Source organism: Pezoporus wallicus, unplaced genomic scaffold (assembly GCF_028554395.1).
Source record: "Pezoporus wallicus isolate ANWC-B61680 ecotype Strahan unplaced genomic scaffold, APGP_CSIRO_Pwel_v1 contig_5104, whole genome shotgun sequence".
Taxonomy (NCBI): domain Eukaryota; kingdom Metazoa; phylum Chordata; class Aves; order Psittaciformes; family Psittacidae; genus Pezoporus; species Pezoporus wallicus.
Genome location: NW_026637335.1, coordinates 846966 through 866452, shown reverse-complemented (window position 1 = coordinate 866452; position 19487 = coordinate 846966).

Below are 19487 nucleotides of genomic sequence, written 5' to 3'. Positions count from 1 at the left end.
TTTTTCCATATAAATCTATTGTGTTGCATCCTTGTTTACTCTCTCACAGCCACCATTAACTTAAGTTAATATTACCATAAAGGAAATTAATTCCACCCCTCCACACACGTGGAAACACCTCCCATCAGAGTAACTTAACATCACTCACGTGGTAATGTAAAGTAATTATACCACCATAATACCTCTGGTACCACTGCATCAGGGACTGATAGGTAAAGTCCTTTCATCCATTAAAGGTATTATAACCCCTTGTTACATATGTAGTTACATATGAAGTCCTATTCCCAGAAAAGGTTAATTAAAGCCTGTAATTCCTGTATGAGCTGAGTGTGCCGGGGGTCAGGCAGGAATTTCTCCCATGCACAACCCCTTACACTTAACTCAAATAAAAATGAACTTCCCAGAAGGACTTGGAAGCCCAGCCTCCCGTTTTGAAAGGGGGAATTTATCAAACCTCCACCTTGCTTGTATAGCAGACACCTAAAATACCCATGTAAACCCTTGTTCAAGACCTGGGGCCTGCTGACCACTGGGGATATGTCATGCAGGTGGCATTTCTGCACTCCTATGTGTACTAATTCCTCAGACTGACTGGGCGATTTAAGGAGGGAGGGAGTTTTCTCCCTTGAGGGGTATAACCTGGCCATCCCAACACTGAATTGTTAGAAGTGGATGGAGTGGCTGCCCCAGTGGAAAGGGTTAGCAGATGAGCATCTCTTTTAATGCATCCTCCCTCAGTTAACACTGCTGTGAGGAAAGTGGACTCGTAGAGCAACTGTAACCAATATATGGAAGCTGCTTCAGTGGGAAGGGTCCTGCAGCGTGGGAAACGAATGGGTATGATATAGTAAACAAGAGAGTCCTCAGAATTATCTATACTCACAGGCACACACGCACACCTATTTAATGTAAAACAGCAGAGTCAGAGAAGACCACCAGCCTTCAAGTTCATTTTTGCCATCTTTCCTGCGTGCTGGTGGTGAAGGGAATGTGCAGCGCCTGTGATAAACGTGGTGTTGCGGTATGCCATCAGTGCTACCTAAAAGCAAATGAAACTGGCATAAATAATTGTGCTGTAGAAAGCCTTTCTGTTGCACCTTGCCTATCACTGACAATTTACATATCTTAGGAAAACCTTTGTCAGCTTCTGTCATTTCTGCACTATTATGTGCCTTTCTGGATAATTACCAGTTAATGTGAAAAAGCAGATGCAAAAAACCTTGAAATTTCTGATAGAGAATCCTCAAACCTCTCCCCTTATCTGTGCACAGCAGCTTCCTGATTTCAAAAGAAGTTTGAAAACCTTTGTTAAAAATGTCCCTGATTCCCAGTTTGAATGAACCAAATGACATTCAGCTAAAATTATTCAGCTTTTTCCACAATTAAATTCCATTATCGTGAACTGCCAAAGTAAAATGGAAGGTCTCTTAACTAATGTGTCGGTTGTTTGCTTGTATTTTTCGTGGCGTGTATTGTATAAAGCTGTGTGAAGTAGAAGGAGGATAAACAATAACTGTAATTTTGCATCAATGAGTGGGGCATTTTTAGAGCCTTCATTATGGGAATGCATTGGGGTTGGTGGACTTCTCTCTCCCTTCCTCCCCCTTTCCCCCTCCTTTTTTTTGTTAATTCCTTTTCCTGCAAAACCCCACTGAGACTGATTGGATATTTCACCAAACTTAAGGAGCAGTGGCGGTTTGGTTTTTAGCACCAGAAATGATTTCTTTATGCAGCCTCTGCATACCATGAGTGCTTAGCATCAGGCAAGTGCACACACTTCTCTCCCTCTAATGAAGAGGCAGCACAGCAGTACACATGGGAAATAATTTCATGTTTAAAATACCATTCCCACAAGCAGGGGAATTGTCCTCGTGTTTTCTCAGTTGGTTTTCCCCTTGTTCTTCTGGAAGATTTAAAATAAAGCTGCCCTTGAGAAAGGCAACGTGGTTTGTCCATGTGCAGGATGGAGTAGAGCACAGATAACCCCTAAAGCCATGGAGCAGCTGAACCTGCCATGCGCCCAGCTCTGATGCCCATTCAGAGTTTATTTCTGCAAGGAAACCTTCTGAACACTTATGACAGGGCTTCACGGTGGAGTTTTCTGTACAAAACACATTTAACAGGTTGGTGTGCTTAAGGCTGAATTTTGCTCTGCAAAGCAAAGCCTCATTCAAAGGCTGCGGGTAACATCCCCATGCAGATGCACGCTGCAATCATATACTACTCAACTGTGTGTTTCTAAGCACTGCAGACTTCTGGCCTTTGTAGACCCCTTGGGCAAACACATGTTTGCTGAGCCATTCCTGCCTTGAAGCTAAAAGAATGGCTGGGGAGATGAGGAGGAGATGTGCTGGGCTTGGAAAGGGAGAGAGGAGAGCAAGGAGATGCCAGCCTGGCAGAGCAATGGCACTGCAGAAGGTGAAAGAAGTGGGACAATGAAGAGCCATAAGGATAATTGTGTTTCTTCTGCTGGCATGCCTGGTCTCCCACACAATGTGGCATTGTACCAGGAACAGAGAAGAGCATGTTACTGTAGGACAAGCCCGTTTGAATTCACACCAATCCCACTGCAGTGAAATCACTCCTTTGCTGTTCTGAAAAGAAAAGCACATAAATAGTATGCTACAACACAGAAAAAACTATTTCCTTTCGAGATTACAGAGAATGAAACCAAAGATGTGTTAGTGAGGATCACTACAATGGGAGATAACTGGGTATCATGATGTTGTATCAGAAAGCTCTTTAGACAAAGGCTGTATAGCACTGTGGCTGTCCTGCTGGTTGATGTTGGTGGTGCTTCTCTTCCTGGCTGGCATTTAGCATCTACATCCCCGTAGAATGACATTTCAGATGCTGATTGAAATCATTGTCTTTTATGGTGGAGAAAGTTTGTTCTTCAAAGTAAAGAAGATAAAAAAAAAATGCTGTTGCAAAGAGTGATGAAAAACAGATGGATAAAAACAACGAAAAAAGGTTTTAATTCCATTATTTTCAATTAGCCCTTTAATTTGATTTAAGTCATTTGCACTTGTTGCTTGATTTACATCTCTTATTGTCCAGCATTTTATTTCACACATCTAACAGTATTAAATCAAACTGTTTTCTAGTCTTTGCCTTCTTTTGAAGCCTCTTGAAAGTCTAAAGCAGACTTAAAAAAACAGATATTAAAAAAGAACTTTCATCTCTCTGCAGGTTATTTGTAATCAGACCTTTCTCATCAAGGGCTTGTTTCATATGTGTTTGGGATCTGGGAATTATTAAAACTGCCAATCCATCTTGTTAAAAATATTGCCCACGCTTCAGGGTTTTGAAACTTTAGCATCAGGCTGGAATTCATCAGCTGGCATAGGAGATTTACTGCTCCTGATCGTAGGTACTTAAACATAGTAAAGATGCAATAGGTCTGTATGGGCTTTTATTTACATGACATCATACTTCATATTGCAAATGCCTATTTATTCACTGCTTGGTTCTGAATGGCTGGTGGCTCATGCTGTGGACAGGGATATAAAATAACCTATTACTAAAGGGGCAATATCCCTTCCTTGTTGTAAATTAGCAGATCTTGCCATGTATTTTGAAGAAACCAATCTCAGTTCCACAGCTGAGTTACTTTCTCATTTCAATTGGAGGGTAACTAACATGTTGGTTGCCAAGGAAGAGCTTTATAAATCTCCAGGTTACCATCTCAGCGGCTTCTTTGTGAAAAGGTACAGTTACAGCTGGTGCCAGTTGCCACTTAGACCTTTTATTTTCTTCAGCAATTAATTTGCTGTTAATTTTTGCCATCTTCTTTACCGATATATCCTACTCACTTTTCTCAACTGTTTATTACTTCATTGGTATTTGTATATTCTCACCTACTGCTCACAATGGCATGACTTTTCTTTCAGAGATGGTGTTTCTTCATTGAAATTCTGACTGATTAATGCCTTCCTTGAAGCCCTGATCCTCACAGTAACCCCAACCCTTGCCTCTTAACCTCTCGTCCCTTAAAGACTTCTAAAAGTTTTGGGGCATTTTACCACTGTTCCCATTTTTCATCCCAACATGCTCAACAAAGGATGAAAAAGTTCACCCTCCCATTTTCACTTTCTATGCACATGGTTTTATCTGCAGCACAAAGCAGACTTGACAACAAGTGTTGCCTCAAATAGCTCTCATGCATTTTCCTTGCTGTGATGTCTGTTAACCATCCTGAGCACCGCAGCCTGCCTAGTGATCAGGTCAGGATCGGTGCGGTCCTTTACCTGCTCATCAGCGGTGCCTCAGGGACAGCCGGCATCAGCCCAGCACAGGAAGGACAGCTTTCCATGCACAGCTGCTTGCCTGAGCTCTCCAGCAAACAGACCACTAAGTATTTTTAAACTTGAGCTATTTTGTGTCCTACATTCACACCTAAACTATTCTTGGAACGTTATGATAAATTACTCCGGAGGTTTTGTAAATGAAAAGAAAGGAGTGGGAGGGGAAAGAGATCACATTTTACAGCGGCTGAACTTGAAGTTTCTGCTGGGTGCTGAAGACAAAAGCTGCTGTTAACTGTTTCCCACTATTTTACCCACCTATGTTATGACAGAAGGCATTAGTGCACATGGCCCACAGCCCTACATGGTCCTGGGACCGATTCCTACCCATGCAGCAGCAGTTTGCCTGAGATCATTCTTTGTCTTCCTGGCCTTACAATGACATGTGATTTAGAGGGGAAAAAAAGCAAAGGTATTCAGGACTCATTCAGAATGTGTGTATTTTTCGTTTTAAGCTCAATTGTTCCTTGCAAACTATGTGTCTGGATTTTTGCACCTGTACCTGAAAAACTCAGAAGTGCAGGTACTGACTAGTTGATCATAACTTCACATATGTAAATGGAAGCACACATTTTGTAGGTTGTAGAAAGGAAGTTCCTTCTAAAGTGCATGTAGGAGAGTCAAGAAAAGCTGAGAATTTGCTGAGAGAAACTTCTCTCAAGTGCCTGCCTGTTCCCAACCGAATAACACACATTGAGATTTAACTTCAGTTACTATTGATACTAATGGTTTTACTCCAAGTCAGGACATTAGCCTGACCTTTGGAAAGAAGAGGCCGAATAAAAGCTTCAACTATGTCAGTGACAAGCTCAGAAAGCGCTGTTACTTTTCCCATTTCAGAATTAAAAGGCTCCTCAGAAGACTTCATTCATATACAGACTAGAGGTGCCTCGCTGCGGCTGTTTAAATATACTCAGTCATGTAAGATGGAATTAAAATAACAGCTTTAATGAAGTTGATTGGCTTCATCATTACAATTTTCTGTTAGAATCTTCTGCTCCCAAACGCAATTCCCTTTGCTGCTTAAAGGTCCCACCAAAACAGCCTCTGCCATTTACATGCTGCTCCAACCCAGTGAGCGGTTACGTTCATCTGTGAGCTTAAGATACCCCTAAATACATTCTCTAGCTCATGCACCCTAATTAGACTCTCAAAAAGACTACATTAAAAAAAATCCCCACCTCATCACAGCCTTCTCTTTGGCTTAGGGATGCTGTAGACACAAGGTTGGGGTAACTCCAGGAGTTTTGAAGTCCTGCAGACGGACGTGGTAATTTAAAGCAACCAACCAAACAACAGAGTTCAAGATGCCAAGTCTCCATACCTGCTGATTCAAAGCAGACAGGCTGCTGTCCAATGAACCCTAGCTCCCTCACAAACTCTCGCTCCTGTTTGCAAACATTTGGAGAGTAACCTGTGACACCCAGCTCCCTCTGCAGGGCACAGACCCAAGGAAAACCTCCTGAGCTTGAAGCAGTCAGATATTGCCAAAATGACCAAAGCATTGGTCTGGAGAGTGCTGACCCCTTTCTGAGTGTGCAGTTCAGTTATAAAGATCTTGTTCCCAGTAAGCTCTTGTTACCTTTTCTCTCCACTCCATTATACTGAGAGAAAGCCTCAGCAGCTGAACAACGTAGGTTGTATGCTGACACTACATGCCAGAACATTAGCAATACGATTAGGATTGAATTTGAAAGTACTGAGTAATGCGGATAGAGAGCTCTGATAGTAGCATCTGCAACAGCCAGTTTGCCCTCTGTATCATCAGATTTTGCCAAAATGCCCACCAAGTATTCAAATACTTTAAGTTTTCGTCCCTTTGACACCATCAATTCAGGAAGGTAGAGAGGAAGAACTGTTTATGTCCTGGACAAGCATGGCAAATTGCTAGGCTTAAAATGACGATAAGTCTTCCTCAGTGAATCAGCATTGAGACTCATATCTGCGAGCACTTGCAAATAAGAAAGTTTCACTTGGGGGTTTAAAGTTTTCCAGTTTTAAATGATTCAGGTTTGAGTCTAATTATCTGTTAAGAAGGTGAAGGCACGTCATAGGGCACAGTTGTACTGCCCTGCTTGCAGCTGGCCACGAAGCCAAGGCAGGTCTGGAGAAGGTCACACACAAAGTCTCGCTTTGATGGACACATCCAAAAGTTCAACTTCATCCCCCCCAAGGTTAAGCTCACTGGGAGCAGACAGAGTAGGTAGTTTTCTCTTCTTGTGACTCCTTAGGAGGAGTTGTCCCACTCAGAGAGACGTTTCCTGGTGGGTGGACATCCCACTGCAACACACCTGAACAAAGAAGAAACCTTTCAAAGCGAAGACATCTTTATCTCAAAGGCAGCATTCCCTCTTTGATCTCCCAATAAATCAGGCTGGCTCTGCTCTCCTCAATGCCTCTTTAAATAGCACCTCTGCAAATAGGGAAAGTCTGAATAGATGCAAGTCTTGGACATTTTAAGAAACACTTCCCTGGTAAGAGCAAAACTGAGTATTTTACATGGTTGGAAGAAAACTTCACGTACCCACCTCCAAACTTGCTCATTCTCCCAGATCATGCAATTGCATTTTTTAGGGATATTTTTTCCATGATAGGAAGAACAGTTTAGCAGCCACAGAAGCCATCACGCTGCTGCAGAGGATGAGGAAACTGCATACTGTCATACATTGAAGTTAATTCCACCACAACCAATGCATAGACATTACCTTCTTCCAAGGCATCCCCAATCCTTCTGTTTCATCACTGCTCTATCCATAAAAGGGTCCTGATTAAAACTGTGGCCTGTTGTTTGATGAACCAGGAATCCATACATTCTGCAGTTTTCCTTCCTTCATCTTCTTTCCTTGTGTTTATATGTCATATTCAGTAAAGTCTCTGTTTTGTTGAACATCTGTTTGGTACATAGTAAGCTTATTCAAACTCGGCAGGAAAGCACCTTTACTCCAAAATAAATTAAAACAATGTATGTGCCTCTGGCCAATAGATCATTGGATGGGAGTCATGAATGTACATTTGTGGATATTTGATGGGAAGTTTATCATTTAAATGATGAAAATACAGTACTCTAACATATGGATCATTCAGAGCTACTCTCTTTCCTTTCCAGTTGAAGAATCATTGTGCATTTAGACGAATTAGGCAAAATTAAGAATTTATACTGGGCTGCTAGTAAAAGCTATTATCAAAGAGTGGAAATGCAAAAGCAAGATGCTGGCATGCAGTCTGACTTTCAGATGCATGTGGATTAAACAGGTTTAATTTTAGGTGGTGCAAACAATGAGCAAAGAGGTGTTCTTTCCCAAGAATTAAAAAAAGAATTAAAAATTAAAACAGAAATTAGAGTAGAGAGAACCCCTCTGCAAGGTACAGAGAGGGGATTTTAACATTTTGTATCTTCTTTACTGTTTTATTCTGATTATCAAGATGGGTCCAAGTGGCCTCTTTGATGATCTGGAGTGGACCATTGCCATAGCTCTAAAATGATCTTTTCACTCTTTTCACAGAGCATCCATGATAATTTCCATAATGAGACTTGTGTGTTTTTTTTCTGGGGAGATGTGCTAGCAGGGGAGTCCTTCCACTGCTCTCAAAAGCATATCCTAATTCCTGAGGCAATTTAACAGCAGAAAACTCATAGCACAATTAGCAGGAAATAAACACAAGTATGTTGAACTCCAAAAAGTGGCTTAGAGTAATCAAGGAATTCAAGATCATGCTGCTGTGTGATTTCCAGTTATTAAGATACCTTTTGGTATTCGACGGTGTGAAAAAGATCTGTTACTCCATACCTGACCAGTTCATACCACTTTCAGCATTGTGATGTTGAAACCTATACTACAGTATCAGTTTTAAACAGACATAACTAAAATTTCACAGAGACTAAAAGATATTTTCTGGCCTGAATTTTTTTCCCTGCCCACACTGTACAGACATTGACTATAGCCTGCTTGAAACTATTCAATAAAACATATTCTCTTCTCAGATTTAGTTTCCCAAAATGTCCCACAAATACTCTGTAGTATGAGGTTTCTGAACTAGGTTTTGCAGCTGCATTTAAACCATAAATTATTACCTTGTGTTCCTTTAATAAACTTAATCCATTAAAGAAGCAAGATCACTGCAGGGTATGTCTTTTAAGTATAAATGTATACTTATATATGTAAGTGTAAATTAAACTGCTACCACAGAAAAAGAGGCCATGGTATAATGGGCTCATAAAATCACATACCCGTGCCAGGAACAGAAAACAATATCAGAGACAGAAGGAGAAAATACACGTTCTATTGCATTTCTCTTCTGAATGTGCTGTAATTTCTGAAAGACAATGCATCAAGTAAGAATTCTGCCTTTTTTATGCAAGTACTTCAGCCCAATGACCTCCCTCCATGACTTTTCCTGCCTGATGGACCCCAGTCCAGCAGAACAGGGTGCCAATTCGTGCAGGGAGACAAGCCCAGGGAAGCCCAGAACCTCCGTCCTGCCCCCAGGCTGTAGTTTCAATGACTCCTATTGTGTTTTCGAAGAGAAGTGATTTTTTACTGGCCAAGTACTTGAAGCTCAGGCCACGGTTTCATTAACGCTCCACTGTAAATTTGTGTTTGTCCCTCGTATACAGTACTGCTGCAGCTGGGACCATGGAAAGCTGCCTCCCTGGCACAGCTTTTGTGTTCAATTTATTGTCAGAGGCATGCAAAAGCTACTACCAGCCTTTTATAAAAGACCTTGTCTGATAGTCATCTCTGCTGTAATCACTTGCCTGAGAGCAATCACACCTCTGTGGGGCAGACACTTAACAATCTATTATATCATAATTAAGTTTGGCCATGTTTACACTGCTTGATGATGATGCATAAAGATTAATTTACCTTTCCAGCCCCTGCTGAAAGAATGTACAGCCATAGTACCCCATTAAAAATGGAAATAGCAATGAAGTCTCCAATTATTTTATATTGCTGTAAGTCTATCCGAATTCATCATTTTCTGCACTGTTACTTTAATTTATCGGTTTATCATCTATTGATGTAGTAACAGTTATCACAAGCCACTGTATATATGCTTTTAAGTATGGTGATAACATCTATTCAGAAACAAGCCATGGTAACACCTTATTTACAATTTGTCAGTTTAAGGTGGTCAAAGAAAGCTACAGAATCACTTTTGGCTAAAATAATCTTGCAGAAGAGCAACTAAAATTAGGTTAGACCGACTGTCATTGTAACCATGACTTCAGTGTGACCCTGAGTTACAGCTGAACCCAGGACACTCTGACAAAATCCAGTGCAATCAGGACGAAGACAGAAACACGAACATACAGGTTGATCTTTACACTTTGATTTTCTTGAAATATTGGTTAGAGATCTGAATATTAAAGAAAGATCTTGGCTCTGTTTCAGCAGAAGATTGAACTTTGAAACTAGCTTCTGAGCACATCCATTTTGTCATCAGTTTTAGAGGGTTTGCAAGTTGGGCACAGGTTGCCTGCTCAACCGAGTGCCATGGCCAGAGAAGGCAACAGCCACATCTGCTCTTCGGGTCTCCTGAAGTAAGACCTGTTCCAGATGAGCCCTTCAGCCTGGAGCAAAAGAAGATCACCCCGATGCAATTACGCTGCTGGGAAGATCTTAGCTCTGTTTGAGTCTTCTGGAAAGTGAAAGAAACTGCTCCTGGCTGAGGCTGTCTTCTTCCTTCCCACCCATGGGGGTTTGAGTTGTTTCTGGTCTCGGACATCTCAGAAGGATCCAGCAGGGCTCAGCTTTTGAGCCCGAGGGGCCAGGGAAGGATGGTGGTTGAAGACCTTTTTCAGCATCCCAATAGAGGTAGGATTTACCCACTTAAGCACAGATGCTGCCTGAGGCATCTTTAAAATACCTTGGGGTAAAAGGGTGCTGCCAAGTCCAATAGCGAGGTCCCACGTGTCCAATTGATAGTGATGAACATACCCAGGTCCATGGTCACCACAGCTGTGCCAAACCTTCAGAGGGTTTAAACCTTCTGTGTCTGACAGGAAGGACAAAATCCTTTGAGAAAGAAGCACCATTAGCTCATACATTTTGATTCTCAGTGGTCATTCCCCTCCTGCTCTGATCTTCCACTCAACAGCACTTGTGCTTCCACTCCTGTGATTTCGTACTCATCCTTCGCTGGGGTAGCTCCTAGAAATGGTTCAAAAATCCTCACTTCTGAGTCCTCAAGTTGTTTTCCCGTAAAGCTGATGCTCACTCCACACCATTTTGTGCTCTTTCTGAGGGAGACAGCTTGCCAGCTTCATCCTACTTCTGAAAAATCTGATTAACAATTGTGTTGAGTGTCATAATGGTGATTGGCAAAGTCTCGAAGAAAGGGGGAAAAATATATGCTGCACAATGCAGGCTGATTATGAAGCAACGTTGACACCATGCACCCAAACTTCATTATCCAGCTACCACCTCACCACCCACGCCTATCCAAGTTCAAGGACTCCTATTCCTGCAGTTTGGGAAACTGTGACTGATTGCACTGAAATATGATTAAGCTTTGTAAGGATATAGAGGTTGTTTCCATGCTCACATTCTCCTCCTTCAGTGGAAATCTAGTTTGGAGGAGACAATCTCCTCTGCATCAGGGGAGTAAAACAAATGGTGGCTATGCTGGCATTAGCACTCTGTAGAAATAGGCTTCTTCTGTCCATCACCATTCTCATTGTGCTTATATGCATAATTCTTCTGCTGCAAAAGCAAGGGGAACTCTTAAGTTTTAGTGCCTCTCCAAGGCTGAAGCAAAGATGGTGAATAGCCCAGGGCTGGCTGGGCAGAGCAGGAAGACATAGCAGGAGCAGCCATCTGATGCAGCTGTTGTGCCAAGGAGGCCAAGAAAGGGAGATGTTCATGGTTCAAGGAGGACATTGGCAGGAAGATGTCCTAAGCACAGAACAGGCAGTTACCCTGAGTTCAACCTTTATTATTTACCTGTATGAAAAATGGGAGTTGAAGTCAAGGTAAGTGTTGCCATGGGTATGAGGATATATTATTTATATACCCTATTGAGCATGCACATGGGCAGCTTTACTTCCTTTCAGTGGGCTGCTCCCTACAACCACCTTTTGGGTTGGTTTTTTTGCCTGGGATGACAGCAGAAGATTTCAGAGCAGGTTAGGTTATTTAACAAGAAAACATCCTAGCAAACAGCCCATGTTTCCACACACCTTATCCTTGGTGGTTTATGGAGTCATAAGCAGCAGTATACAGGCAGTAAACTTTCTGACCATTTGCCAGGTTTTATGAGCTGGTGCTGCTGAGCACTCAGTTAGCTCAGGTATCCCCATGGGGTGTACCTAACCAGGGCCAGTGGCTTTCCAGAACCATGGGCATCACTTACTCTGGCATGGGTCTCACCTGGCACCCCACTGCAAGAAGGAAACCATGAAAGACACCTCTTTTTATCCAGTCCATGCTTTTTTCCCCAGTAAGACAGAGTGTTGGCAGCCCATTGAGTGAAACATGGTACCCAGAGCTTCAAGACCACAGGATAGAAACCTGCTGCATCCCACAGCTCCCATATCATCACTGAATAAATACTGGTGGGATCATCCCAGGGTTTCTTTGCTTGCAGCCTTCTGCAAGGGATAGGTGATGGTTTGATGGCACATCCCTGCACTGTGATTATAACTGGGACCTGTCATTAAATAATGAGCTTGGCTATGGAAGAAATATAAAATGCCATCCACGGTATGCACAGTGGGGTAATAAATCCAAGGTGAAATAGTAAATCTCCAAGGGGTTACAGAAATCCAGATAGATACTCTGGTGGAGGTGCATTTATTGTGGAGCACTACAAGGTTTTTCTCTTATCTCTGACTTTATAGAACTGTGCAGCTGCAGCAGTCCTTGGATAGGGCACATATTTGAAAATACTATAAATTTCACCTCCTGTTTATTTCAGATTCATTGGCACTCTCTGTCTTTACTATCTCCTGGTATTTTATGCCTCGGTACTTGGAGAAAAAATGCTTTGTTTGCACTAGATGTAATATGAAAACTCTCTCTGACATTTAAACTTTAGTATCAGTTTGCCTACAGTGTTAATATCACTGAAAACGCTTATATGGATTAAATTGCCTATAGTATATAATGCCAAAATATGAACACAGCACATTTACTGATTCAAGCCCTTGAAAGAATTATTACCATTAAAATATTTAAGGTCACCTTTACAAATGCAATAAATCAGAAGGATGGCAAACAGAGAGCATTTAAAGCTCCTGAACTGGAGGAGTCCACTGGGAAAATGATGGTTGATTCATTGTCATGTGGGGAGCAGGGTTTGGGGACAGCCTTGGGGCTCACACCCTCTGGATACGTAGGACCAGGGTGACAAGACCACTCTGCAAGGTGATTCTTATCCAAATTCTGCTGCTCTTGCACAAACTCTCAGCCCAGTTCCACCAGCTCTGAAGGTCTTGCAGGAGGAACAAGCATCAAAACCTCACTTTTGTCATTCAAGTCAGAAGCAGCAGCTTGGTATGCCCTTGGGAAGCAGAACTGATGAGTAATAAGATGTCATTTTCATGCAGTCACTTTTCTGTGCAGAGCAAGCTATTCATGCTATGGGATCCAGTCCTAGAAAAACCCTTATTGAGGTCAACACAATTTACTGATAATTGAAGTCAGTGGAAAGTTTTGCTTCAGTAAGAACTGGCAAATCGAACCTATCAGACAATTCTTCAAATAAATAAATAAATAAAAATCATCCTTTCTTGTGCTTTCATCTTGAATATTAGGATTCAGCAAATTTCCTGAGAACAACCACTGTGTAAAACTTTAATCTTTTGAGAATGGATCGGGACTGTAATTGCAAAACCCAACATCCTCTTCCTGCACTACATCCCCTCTCTCTGAATGCCAGCATTTACTAGCATGTTATAAATGGGGGATAAATTTGCATGTGGTTATTACTCATACTTTTATTTGTGTCCTGATGACTGTTTTTAATGTTTAGCACAAAACCCATATCTACAGTGGCCCATCATAATTTACAGCATGAGGAGGCAGACTAATGCTCATCATCATTTCCTGAGGCAGACCAGTATGCTTAAAGGTACCACTTTCTTTTTAAATTCCACACAAGCAATTAAATGTAATAATTGATCACTGCCACATCTATAAAAAGCTTGCCAACATGAACTGGTGGGAGGTGCCTCAGAGCTTTCTAAACCAATGGTCAAGTGCTTATAACCAGCTCTGCAGGCACACGATTTTAGGAGAATTTACATATAGTCATATCAATAATAATCGAAAAAAAAGATGCAGGAATATTTGAAGAGAGGTTTTACGCTCAAATGTGTAATTCCTTACTTGTGCTGGTTGGCAGTTTCATTATGTGTTCAGCAACACACAGCTGTCTGTGTTGCCAACTGTCCTGGCATTCCTGCTCTGCCTGACAGGCAATTCCTTTCTTCTTCCTATTGCTGATAACATCTGTAATGGGGTCAATTAAACTAACAGTGCTCATTCAGGACAGGTATTCCTGTGAGTAGGTATTTCCAAGCCACCTTGCTACTGCTGCTCCACTAGCAGAGGTGCAGATGACTGTTACCACATACCTTTTTCTTCTTATGCTGTAACACTAGAGGGGATACCCTTTGTTATTCCTGGTAAAATATTCTTAAAATTCATATTTTTGAGGGGAAGGAGGGAATGGACAACCTGCCTTTACTGCTCTGTGGATTTCTCTCCAACTCTTACTGCCTGTTCCCTATTTCCAAGGGTTGCAACTAGTGACTGGTGGCCCCTTCTCCTTCCCCTCCTGTTAAGCTGTGCTCCCACAGCATTCCCAATGCACCATGGGCTTCTACTTTTCCAAAGAGAGCCAAGTTTTCTTCTCTGCTCATATAATTGTTGGGGAAACTTGATGCTCAGCTCCCCACGGTCTCTGCCATCTCCATAGAATCATAGAATAGTTAGGGTTGGAAAGGACCTTAAGATCACCTAGTTCCAATAATGGGCAGGAACACCTCACACTAAACCATGTCACCCAAGGCTCTGCCCAACCTGCCCTTGAACATTGCTAGGGATGGAGCATTCACAACCTCCCTGGGCAACCCATTCCAGTGCCTCACCACCCTCACAGGAAAGAATTTCCTCCTTATATCCAATCTCCAGACTAGTTTAGGTCCAAATCACAGCACCAGCTGCCATAAAAGTGGACAGTAAGAGCTGCCATGGCTGCTCACAGACCAGATGGGAAAAAAATACAGAAGGACAGATAGGATCACGGTGAAGTATGCTCGCTTTCCGGAAGAGTCTTTCAGATGAAGACAAGCTTTTTGCACTGGCTATTAGGAGATATTTTAACACCTGATATACTACTTATAAAATACCCTTCACTGAAGGTAACATGCCATTTCCACCTAAACCTGGGGACTTAATTTAGGCACATAATCTGTTTTTTGCATCTTTAAAGAGATTGATTTTGGAGAGCTGGACAGACCCCATTCCCACTGACCATGAGCAAAAACTTGGATTGCACCTGCTGAAAGTGAGTGTTTGTGTTCTTCTTTCCAGTTTTCTCATAGAAAGAGCCAGACTTTCTTGAAAAATACTCTAAACCCAAAATAAATTCTGCTGTCACAGGACAATGAGCAGCTCCTGAGCTTCAGCAGATGCTTTGCAGCAGGAATGGAAGCTGAATCTGACCTAGTCTTTGCATCTCTGAACTTTTTGACTGTTCTATCTATTATGTTTAACAGTTGACTAACACATTTGACAACTGAGCATGTTAGTATTTTGCAAGAGTTACTGACAAGCAGATTGTTGTCAAATCAGAGATCCATCATGCTGAGGATCTTGAAGTTGGCAGAGCCCAATAATTTACAGCTTTTTCCTTCAGCTTCCCATAATATACTTTCCAGCCACTGAAGGGAAACCTACAGCCAAAGAAAATTGATGAACTCATCATCAGGACATAACACTCCTGAAACTCCAGATTGCTATTTCATACACATGTTGCAAAGAGGAATGATCAATGGGAACTTGTAAACTCCTCATTTACAAGAACCATGGTGAAGCTGCACCTAACCTGTCTGCTCCTGTACTTCGCTGGGACTTCTGGTGTACTCTGAATAGTTCACACCTAACATTTTCTGTATCCCAGTGATCTAATGGTAGTGCAGCTACTGAATCTATGCTATTAGTTTATATTGCTACAGGGTCTTACCCCAGGTGAGGGATGTTCTGTAAAAACAGAAGACACAAAGCCCCTTCGGTTCAGCCCACCTTGTGTTGGCTGTATGGTCCAATCATATAGAACAACCCAAATGCTTATGTTCAGACTCAGACTTATGCTTCCTACTAAAATTGTGAAAAATTGTTTGGAAGGTTCTCTGATGCACATCATGACCCCCAGTTGGTTTCCATCAACCAAATATATGCAGAAGTTTTTTACTTTCAAATGCAGTAATACATACTTTTTAGCATGGAAACACAGTGTCAAAAAAAAAATAAAAATCCTCCTTTTCTTCTTGAGAAAATCAATAGTAAGCTGTGTATATGGGAAAAATCCCAGCAAACTTCCAGATGTAAAATGTAATTACTAGGACACAACAATAGTTTACTAAAGGCAGGCCAGTGCAGGGGGTGATGTTTCCCAACTGAGTAAAGATTTAAAGCTATAATGTGCACACTGTTTTTAGGATCTGTTTGTAGAATTATTGTCTGTAGATTTATCTGTGTTCTAGATAGAAACCTATCTCAAACTTCAAAGTGAAAGTTGGTGGTAACATTGGGAAAAAATGGAAGTTGGTGTAAGTGCAGCCAGGGTCTAGCCAAAGCCTCCATCCGCTGCTTGGAGAGGCCATTGCCATGGGAAAGGGTCAGGGAACTTGTTGCTATTCCAGAAACAGCTCTAGAACCTAAAGAAAAATAACACTTAAAATATTTTCCTAAGAAAGGGAGTGCAGAGAGAACTGGAAAAATACTTATTTGCTTCAGCAGTAAAATAAATAGAAGGGAATAAAGGCTTTGCTTTGTTTGCCAGCCTTCAGCTTGGCAAAGTGTTTTAGCACACACATAACTGTGCATGGATGTAAATATACACACTGAATTTAATAGGACTACATACACATTTAAACAACCTCAGGCTGAAGTACCTTATTGAACTGAGCTTTAATACGTATATAAGCTTGTTCATGCTGCTTGGGGCTTGTGTGAAGGTATTCATATTTGCGCTTGTCGCGTGCAACTGAATAAACCTGTTGAACTGGGATGTTTTACAAGCTTGCCATATTTTAACTGTGCTATTCACTCATTGTCTCTGCTGTAACATTACCATTTATTTCCTGGGACTTTTCAACCCTAGTAAAGATGATGTAGGATAGAAAGCCCAGCTCATCACATAGAAGAGGAGAAAGATTCTTACTGGCCAAACACATAAGCTGGCAGAAATAATAAGCAAAAATCATTTCTCTGAAGAGGCAGAATCAGTCCCAGCCTGACTTACAACCTTGTACTCACATGGGCACGGTATATTATGAAAACGAAAGGAGGAGTTTGGAAAAAATGGGAATGCACTTGGAAATAATAGATACTTAACTCTTATTTCACCAAGCGATTTCCAATTTAATGCGTTGGTCTATACCAACAGCCAAACGGGATCCGGCTGACCTCAAGCTTATAATGCTGCATGTTTGAAACATATTTTTAATAAACACTCTCTCACGTTTTTGCAGTACTTCAAAAGGAATTTTTTTTTTTTAATTTTTAGAGAGCAGCTGAGGTGAGCTTGCTTCAAAAACATGGGAAGCTTTAAATCAAATACCACAGTTCTAAGAAATCCATTAACTGTTCACATCTAAAACTCATCCTTCAACACTTCAACCTATAATGCACATTGTTGTCAATTTTTGTCTTATTTACCCCCTGCTAATAGCTGGGCTCAATTCCAAGAAACTTAAGACAATTGCGGAGAGATGCAGATCTAACATTTTTCAAGTTGACAGACAATAGTTCTGAGCATTTAATTCCTGAGACGAAAGAATCTCCAAATCCTGCTTTTGTAATTCACCCAGGAAAACACATCAGAGCCAAAATGTGTCTGTGCAGCCTTAGTGAAAATGTTATTGTTTGATCCAAGTTGTATCTTTCTTGGCAGATTTGTAGGGATTGATCCTGGCTGACACTGGTATTTTAATATGAAGCTGAGTACTCAACAGTGCTTGACAAATTAGCATTCCTATTATAACCATAGGCATTCTGTCCTCAGCAGTATATCTTAGGTAAAGGCTCATTTAATTTACCCCTTGTTAAAGTTTAAACAGCTATGCCAAATTCCACCGTCTTGGTGTGTGTGACATGACTAATGACTCTGCTCAACTTCAAGTCAAAAGCTTCAATTCTGAAATGCATCATCTTCATGTATTTGCCCCTGAGCAGCAGTGCAGAGTGAAAAATAAATAAATAAAATTACTCCATTTACTCAGGATTGAAATTTCAGCAGCTAAACACAACTGTAAAAGTTGTACAATATTTATGCATGAATTTGCTAAGGGGTTTATGCTCAGAGCAGAAAGCACAGAGGGTCAAGTATAAAGACGGCACTAGGGATCTTCCTCCTCCCTTTAAGAGGATAACACCAAAGCAATAACCCAAAAATGTTTGCGCAGATGCTCCATGCCTTGGTGCAAAACATGCGCCTTGGACCTGAGCTTCAAGTCAGCACGGATCAGGGTGAATTTGCCTGAACCTCACATCATCCTTCTGCTCTTTTTTCTTCTCTTCTTGTCTTTCTAGTCCTTGCACAGATCTCAAGACACCTATTCTAGTCCAATATGATTTAAATGAAATTATTAATCTTTCTTCCCAAGCCTGAGCTGACATTTTAGTACCTAACCGTTGTGGAAAACACCACCATGCTATCTGCCTTTTGATCCTTTAGCTTGTATTTATGTAATACTGACTTTATATTCACTTGCAAATCTTCCTGTATGTAAGCCTCCAGGCTATGTTTAAGTCTCAGATTTTTTTTTCCTGCATGAAATGACTAATACATGGCCGTCTCTACTCAACCATACAGCAAACCATTAGCATTTTGTGTCTTCATAGGACCCAATGGACCTTCAGAAGCCCCGCAGACCAGTCCTCTGCTCACAGCAGGTCCAGCCAGAGCAGGTTGCTGGAGAACTGGCCCAGTTAAGATCTGATTTTTTCCACCTCACCCAGTTCAATGTCAGGAGGCCAATAGCTTCCAACAAGCAATTTTATACAACTGTACACATGTAGGACTGGATTCTTTAAATTATTCTGCAAAATTTTCCTTTCTTGGAACAGCAACAGAAAAAAATTGACACAGATCATATTTATGAAGTGAGCACAATTAATATTCACCTTGATGTTTTCTTGTACAATACTAATTGTATCTCAGTATTTCATCCTGCATTGAATCTTGCTTTCATGCAGCACTAACACAGATATGTCTCAGGCCACAGTTAAAGCATCCACGGGCAGCAATACTGAGAAATAAATAATCATGCCATTTTGCAAGTGAGTCATTAACTGCTGACACAGATTTTAGTCCAAATCCTGTGTTTCTGGGACACTTCATATTAGCAATTGGAGACTGTGATTGGCATTTTCCTTATTTCAGTATCATGAGCAGTATTAATTTTGCATGCTTTACTCCTTGTACAATTTAGTATCTGGAGATTGGACAGGGCCTTTTCTGTGTTCATGCAGGGCCACGCTTGTCTGAAACATCTGTGCAGTGCTGTTATTGTGTTTGCAAACACAGAGGGTTAGTGTCTCCTGGAGGAGCACCAAACTCTAGCTTCCCTTCCTGTGGTATGGTAAAAATAATGTACTTTGAAAATATATCTAAATTAAGGAAAGTTTTTATAATGATATATTCAGGAGTCTACAAAATCTTATCATTTGACTGGAAAAAAGTGTTCTGCTTTGCTTTATAATGAAATCAAACCTTTGGCTTGGGGGAAAAGAAAATTAGGATAAATCACTTCTAGAGCAGAATATGGCCTGTAGTGTTCATCTATGAGAAATTTGCCCTTATTCCTGGCCTTTACAAGAGACCCTGTCTTCAACAGCTACTGACTCCCGCTGCCTGCACAGCTTGGAAAAGAGTGTACAAAAATTAATATATTGTTGAAAAGCTGCCAGCTGGATGCCGAGCCCACCTCAGGGACTCCCTTCCTTTGAT